The sequence below is a fragment of the Meriones unguiculatus genome (assembly GCF_030254825.1).
Source record: "Meriones unguiculatus strain TT.TT164.6M chromosome 13 unlocalized genomic scaffold, Bangor_MerUng_6.1 Chr13_unordered_Scaffold_40, whole genome shotgun sequence".
NCBI lineage: Eukaryota > Metazoa > Chordata > Mammalia > Rodentia > Muridae > Meriones > Meriones unguiculatus.
Genome location: NW_026843649.1, coordinates 992,833 through 1,000,318, shown reverse-complemented (window position 1 = coordinate 1,000,318; position 7,486 = coordinate 992,833).

Genomic DNA, 7,486 nt, shown 5'->3' with positions numbered 1-7,486 from the left:
GAAAGGCAGAAGGGCCTGGACTGATATCATGCAGACCCTAAGAGAACACAGATATCAGCCCAGGCTACTATATCCTGCAAAACTCTCAGTCCTCATAGACGGAGAAAACAAGATATTCAATGACAAAAACAAATTTCAACAATACCTACAAACAAATCCAGCATTACAGAAGACACTGGAAGGGAAAATACAACCCAAGAAAGCTAGCTACATTCAAAAAAACACAGGAAATAAATAACCCCACTACAGTAAAACAAAAAGCAACCAAGCACACAACCTGATGACCACAGCCAACATCAAAGTCAAAGGATCTAACAGCCACTGGTCATTATTCTCTCTCAATATCAATGGACTTAATTCTCCAATAAAAAGACACAGACTAACAGAATGGATGCGTAAACAAAACCCAGCAATATGTTGTATACAAGAAACATACCTAAGTCACAAAGATAGACATTACCTGAGGGTAAAGGGATGGAAGACAGCTTTTCAAGCAAATGGACGCAAGAAGCAAGCAAGAGTAGCCATTCTAATATCTGATAAAATAGTCTTTCAACCAAAATTAATCAAAAGAGATGGGGAAGGACACTTCATACTCATCAAGAGAAAATTCCACCCAGAAGACATCACAATCCTGAACATCTATGCCCCAAATACAAGGGCACCCACATTTGTGAAAGAAACATTGATAAAACTTACACCACACATAGATCCCCACACACTAATAGTGGGAGACTTCAACACCCCACTTTCAACAAAGGACAGGTCAACTAAACGGAAATTAAACAAAGAAACAATATCTCTAACAGAGGTCATGAATCAAATGGACCTAACAGACATTTACAGAACCTTACACCCAAACACAAAAGAATTTACCTTCTTCTCAGCACCTCATGGAACCTTCTCCAAAATGGACCACATAGTTGGTCACAAAGCAAGCCTCAACAGATACAAGAAGACTGAAATAATATCTTGTATCCTGTCTGATCACCATGGAATAAAGCTGGACCTCAGTAACAACAGAAATAGCAAAAAGCCTACACATACATGGAAACTGAACAACTTCCTACTAAAAGACAGCTGGGTCAGGGAAGAAATAAAGAAAGAAATTAAAATCTTCCTAGAACTCAATGAAAATGAAGACACAACATACCCAAACTTGTGGGACACAATGAAAGCAGTGCTAAGAGGAAAGTTCATAGCACTAAGTGCCTTCAAGAAGAAATTTGAGACAGCTCATTCAAGCAACTTAATGGCTCATTTAAAAACCCTAGAAAAAGAAGAAGCAGACACACCAAGAAGGAGCAGACAGCTGGAAATAATCAAACTCAGGGCTGAAATCAATCAATTAGAAACAAATAAAACAATTCAAAGAATCAATGAAACCAAGAGCTGGTTCTTTGAGAAAATCAACAAGATAGACAAACCCTTAGCAAAGCTAACTAAAAGGCAGCGAGACACCATCCAAATCAACAAAATCAGAAATGAAAAGGGGGACGTAACTACAGACACTGAGGAAATCCAAGCAATCATTAGGACTTACTTCAAAAGTCTATATGCAACAAAATTTGAAAATTTAAATGAAATGGACAATTTTCTTGATCGATTCCACTTACCAAAGCTAAATCAGGGACCAGGTAAATCAATTATATAGTCCTATATCCCCCAAGGAAATAGAAGCAGTCATCAAAAGTCTCCCATCCAAAAAAAGCCCAGGACCTGAATTCTACCAAACATTCAAAAAAGAGCTAACTCCAATTCTCTTCAAACTATTCCACAAAATCAAAACAGAAGCAACATTACCAAACTCATTCTATGAAGCCACAGTCACCTTGGTACCTAAACCTCACAAAGACTCAACCAACAAAGAGAACTTCAGGCGAATCTCCCTTATGAACATTCATGCAAAAATACTCAACAAAATACTCGCAAACCGAATACAAGAACACATCAAAGATATCATCCACCATGACCAAGTAGGCTTCATCCCAGGTATGCAGGGGTGGTTCAATATACGGAAATCCATCAATGTGATCCACCATATTAACAAACTGAAAGAAAAAATAACCACATGATAATCTCCCTAGATGCTGAAAAAGCATATGACAAAATCCAACATCCATTCATGTGTAAAGTATTGGAGAGATCAGGGATACAAGGCACATATCTAAACATAGTAAACATACAGCAAACCTATAGCCAACATCAAACTGAATGGAGAGAAACTTAAAGCAATCCCACTGAAATCAGGGACAAGACAATGCTGCCCACTCTCTCCATATCTCTTCAACATAGTTCTGGAAGTCCTCGCCAGAGCAATAAGACAGTTGAAGGAGATCAAGGGGATACAAATTGGAAAGGAAGAAGTCAAATTATCACTATTTGCAGATGATATGATAGTATACGTGAGTGACCCCAAAAACTCTACCAGGGAACTCCTACAGCTGATAAACACCTTCAGCAAAGTGGCCGGATACAAAATTAACTCAAAAAAATCAGTAGCCCTCCTGTATACAAAAGACAAAAGGGCGAAGAAAGAAATTAGGGAAACAACACCCTTCACAATAGCCACAAATGACATAAGGTACCTCGGAGTAACCCTAACCAAGGAAGTCAAAGACTTGTATGAAAAAAATTTCAAGTCTCTGAAGAAAGAATTAGAAGAAGATATGAGAAGATGGGAAGATCTCCCATGTTCATGGCTTGGCAAGATTAACATAGTAAAAATGGCCATTTTACCAAAAGCAATCTACAGATTCAATGCAATTCCCATCAAATTACCAACACAATTCTTTACAGACCTGGAAAGAAAATTTCTCAACTTCATATGGAATAACAAGAAACCCAGAATTGCTAAAACAATCCTCTACAATAAAAGATCTTCTGGAGGTATCTCCATCCCTGATCTTATGTTGTACTATAGAGCAACAGTTTTAAAAACTGCATGGTACTGGCATAATAACAGAATAGTGGATCAATGGAACCGAACAGAGGACCCAGAAATAAACCCACACACTTATGGACACCTGATCTTTGACAACGGCGCCAAAACTTTACAATGGAAAAAAGATAGCATCTTCAACAAATGGTGCTGGTCCAACTGGATGTCTACATGTAGAAAAATGAAAATAATCCATACTTATCACCCTGCACAAAACTGAAGTCCAAGTGGATCAAAGACCTCAACATAAAACCTGACACATTAAATTGGCTAGAAAAAAAATGGGGAATACCCTAGAACTCATTGGTACAGGAGAAAACTTCCTGAAAAGAACACCAACAGCACAGGCTCTAAGAGCAACAATCAATAAATGGGACCTCATGAAACTGAAAAGCTTCTGCAAAGCAAAGGAGACCTTCACCAAAACAAAGTGACTGCCTACAGATTGGAAAAGAATCTTCACCAACCCTTTATCTGACAGAGGACTCATATCCAGTATATATAAAAAACTAAAGAAGCTGAAAAGCAGCAAACCAAGTAATCCACTTAAAAAATGGGGAACAGAGATAAACAGAGAATTCTCTGTAGAGGAATACCGAATGGCAGAGAAGCACTTAAAGAAATGCTCAACCTCACTAGCCATTAGGGAAATGCAAATCAAAACAACCCTGAGATTTCACCTTACACCCATGAGAATGGCCAAGATAAAAAACTCAAGTGACAACACATGCTGGAGAGGTTGTGGAGAAAGGGGAACCCTTCTCCACTGCTGGTGGGAATGTAAGCTTGTACAACCACTCTGGAAATCATTCTGGCGCTTTCTCAGACAACTAGGAATAGTGCTTCCCAATGATCCAGCCATACCACTCCTAGGCATATATCCAAAAGAGGCTCACGTACACAAAAAGGACATTTGCTCAACCATGTTTGTAGCAGCTTTATTTGTAATAACCAGAAGCTGGAAACAACCCAGATGCCCCTCAACTGAATAATGGATGCAGAAAATGTGGTACATCTACACAATGGGATATTACTCAGCAATGAAAAATAAGGAAATCATGAAATTTGCAGGTAAATGGTAGGATCTGGAAAGGATCATCCTGAGTGAGTTGTCCCAGAAGCAAAAACACACACATGGTATATACTCGCTCATATAGACATACAACATAGGACAAACCCACTATAACCTGTGCATCTAAAGAAACTAAGCAAGAGAGAGGACCCTAACTAAAATGTCCAATCCCCATCTGGAAAGGCAAAGAGGATGGACATCAGAAGAAGAAGAAAACAGGAAACAACCTAGGAACCTACCACAGAGGGCCTCTGAAACCCTCTGCCCTACAGACTATCAAAGCAGATGCTGACCCTGATGGGCAACTGTTGGGCAGAGTGAATGGAATTTTATGTAAGAAATGGGAAATAGTAAGAGCTGGAGAGGACAGGGTCTTTACAAGGAGAGCAACAAAATAAGAAAATTTGAACACAGGGAACCTCCCAGAGACTCATACTCCAACCAAGGTCTATTCTTGGAGATAACCCAGAACCCCTGCACAGTTGTAGCCCAGGGCAGTTCAGAGTCCAAGTGGGTTACATAGTAATGTGAAGAGGGAATGCCTCTGACATAATCTGATTGGCCTGCTCTTTTATCACCTCCCCCTGGGGGGGAGCAGCCTTACCAGGCCATAGTAGAGAACAATGCAGCCACTTTTGATGTGAACTGATGGAGTAAGATCAGAAAGGAGAGGAGAACCTCCCCTATCAGTGGACTTGGGGAGTGTCATGCATGCAGAGGGAGGAGGGAGGGTGGGATTGGGAGGGGAGGAGAGAGGGGCTTATAGGGGGATGCAGAATGAATAAAGTGTAATTGAGGAAAAATTTAAAAAAAAGGAAAAAATAATTTAAGAACCTTAAATGACTTTCAAAAGTGGAGAAAAACATGGAGTTAGTCAATATACATGGAGCATGTAAATTGCCCCTGGGGGCAATGGTCTCCTGAACCTACTCAGACCTCGGACACCACCACTGCTAGTTCTAGAACTGATGCAAGATGTTCCAACGAGGGGGTTAAGGCTTCTCATAAGATTTCCTATAAGCCCACACCTGTTTGTTTATATCCCCCATTTTTATTCATTATTAGCCAGATAGAGCCAAGTAATTGTGGTGATGATACTTGCTTTTTTGCCCAATGCTGGAATGCTAGTGAATTTAGGTATGCCCTGGTTACTCGCATGCCTCGCTGGGTGCCTGTACCCGTTGATGCCCCTCACACTATGACTCTCTTCAGACAGAAAAGGGATCTTGGAACTACAGCCGCCACTGTTACTGCCATCTCATTGGTGGCTGTTGGAGCTACCACCGTGGCATTAGCCATGAGTCATACTGTGCAGACTGCTCAGACCCTGAATAATCTTTTAGCCAATGTAGCTCATGCCTTAGATGTACAAAAAGGAATTAATGCTCAACTAAAAGGAGGCTTGATGGTGTTCAATCAGAGGATTGACCTCGTGCAGGAGCAAATTGATACCCTATGGCAAATCGCTCAACTTGGATGTCAATGGAAGTATGCTGGACTTTGTGTCACTAGCATACAACATGAGAATTTTTCCTGTGGTGCAAATCTGTCTAAACAATTGTCGAGCTATATTTTAGGTAATTGGACTGGAGAATTCGATACTACGATGGAGCAGCTGATAGTGGCCATTATCACGGTAAATTCTACCAGAGTGGACACAGGACTAGCCACAGGATTATCACCATGGATTGCTGCAGCCATGAATCATCTGAAGGAATGGGCGGGCATGGGAGCGTTAGCAGGCCTTCTGGTGTTGGTCTCCTTGGTTTGCCTGTGGTGTATATGCAAGATTAGAGTCTCACAACAGCGTAATGCAGCCATGACCATTCAGGCCTTTATAGCCATTGAAGCAGGACAGTCTTCCCCAAGCATGGTTGGCTACCATAAAAAGCTAAAATGTTATGCTCAGGATGTGAGGCTAAGCACTTCACTCAGGTTCAGCCACTTTCGACCCAGAGAAGAGCAAGTCTGATTGCATGCGGGTTGATGCCCCAGGTCCCGCCTCTGAGAAAAAGGTATCGGACGGGTCTGATGCTCTTTGGGTGGATGACACCTATATGAACATCAGTACAAAGTCCCAATTTATTTCTAATATCAGAGATCAGACCTCTACTCTTGCCTGATGTGTCTAAAACAAAAAGGGGGAACTGTAGAGAGCTGCGTAATGCTGCGCCTTAAAGATGGAGCTGGTTTCCACCTTCCACCTTCCCGATGGTGAGTGCTCTCTGTCACAAACAACTCCACATTTGGCTAAGGCTGAGGATCTGGCTTGCTTCCATGTATGTGGACCTATCTGCATTGCCCACGTGGCATGCTGGGGTTGGCTTCCCAGAGGCTATATAAACTGTGGGCTGGCTTTCCCCAGGGTCTGATGATTGTTCAAGGTTCCTGAATAAACTGCATTGAAAAAAAAAAGAAAAAAAATTGATAGCCCTCAAAGTTCACCCCATTATTTTGATTAGTTAATAAAATTGTCAGATATTAAATTCTGAACTCTATTTTTCCATCATTCATTTACTTTTATAACAATATTCCAGATAGATTATTATTTTATTCAGATACAATTATTAACTATCATTATTAATTTTAAGCTTAAGTTTCATCAGATTTTGCCACTGCAAACCCTTTCAAGTTGTCTCTTTTGTTATTTTGAGATGCCATACTATATTCTGAACATTTCTTTACAAGTTATTCAGCCTACCTGGTACTTTGCTTCTCCAATCCTGGAAACAGTGATTTGTAAATGTTTATTCTACTTGCATTAAAAAAAAAAAGAGTACCCAAACACTGAGAGAAACCACTGCCTGCCCCTGTCAGTGACTAGGTGACTTTCCTGTCATTTGAGGATCCCCTGGGCATGACTCTTTTATTTGTTTATATATTAATTCTATATTAAAATTATAAATAAATCATTTTTTCTTTTACTTTTCTCTCTCCAAAGCCTCCAGCAAACACTTTTTGGTCTTTTAAAAATTCATGGCCACTTTTTCATAAACTGTTTTTACATAAGCAACATTTCAAAATTTTATTTGTATTATACTGTATATATTGTATTATAGTAACAGTAATATATAATATAACCATAAAATTATATCGAGCATATTTATGAGAAACAGTATTAAAGAATAGCAAAAAAAAGTATAGAAGTAAAGTATTATTTTTAGTTGTTAGTAGATGGTTGCCAGAGTCAAGCCATCTCAGGAACAACCTGCTTCTTGCTGGCAGGGTGAAAACTGAGTTCATGTTTCCAGGACCCAGAGCCAACTCTTAACCTTCTTCTCTGGTGTTTCATATTTGTCTGTTAACAGGTAAAGAAAGTAAAGAGGGAAGTTGCTGATCATCTAAACTGAGGCACACAAGTTGTAAATGTGTTGCCTGTCAGGACTTAAATTGATTATGAACAGCTTTTCCACTCTTAGTTCCTGTAAGGCCAGGAGGGGATGTGATTGCAAAAGCTTAGTCAAGAACCCAGA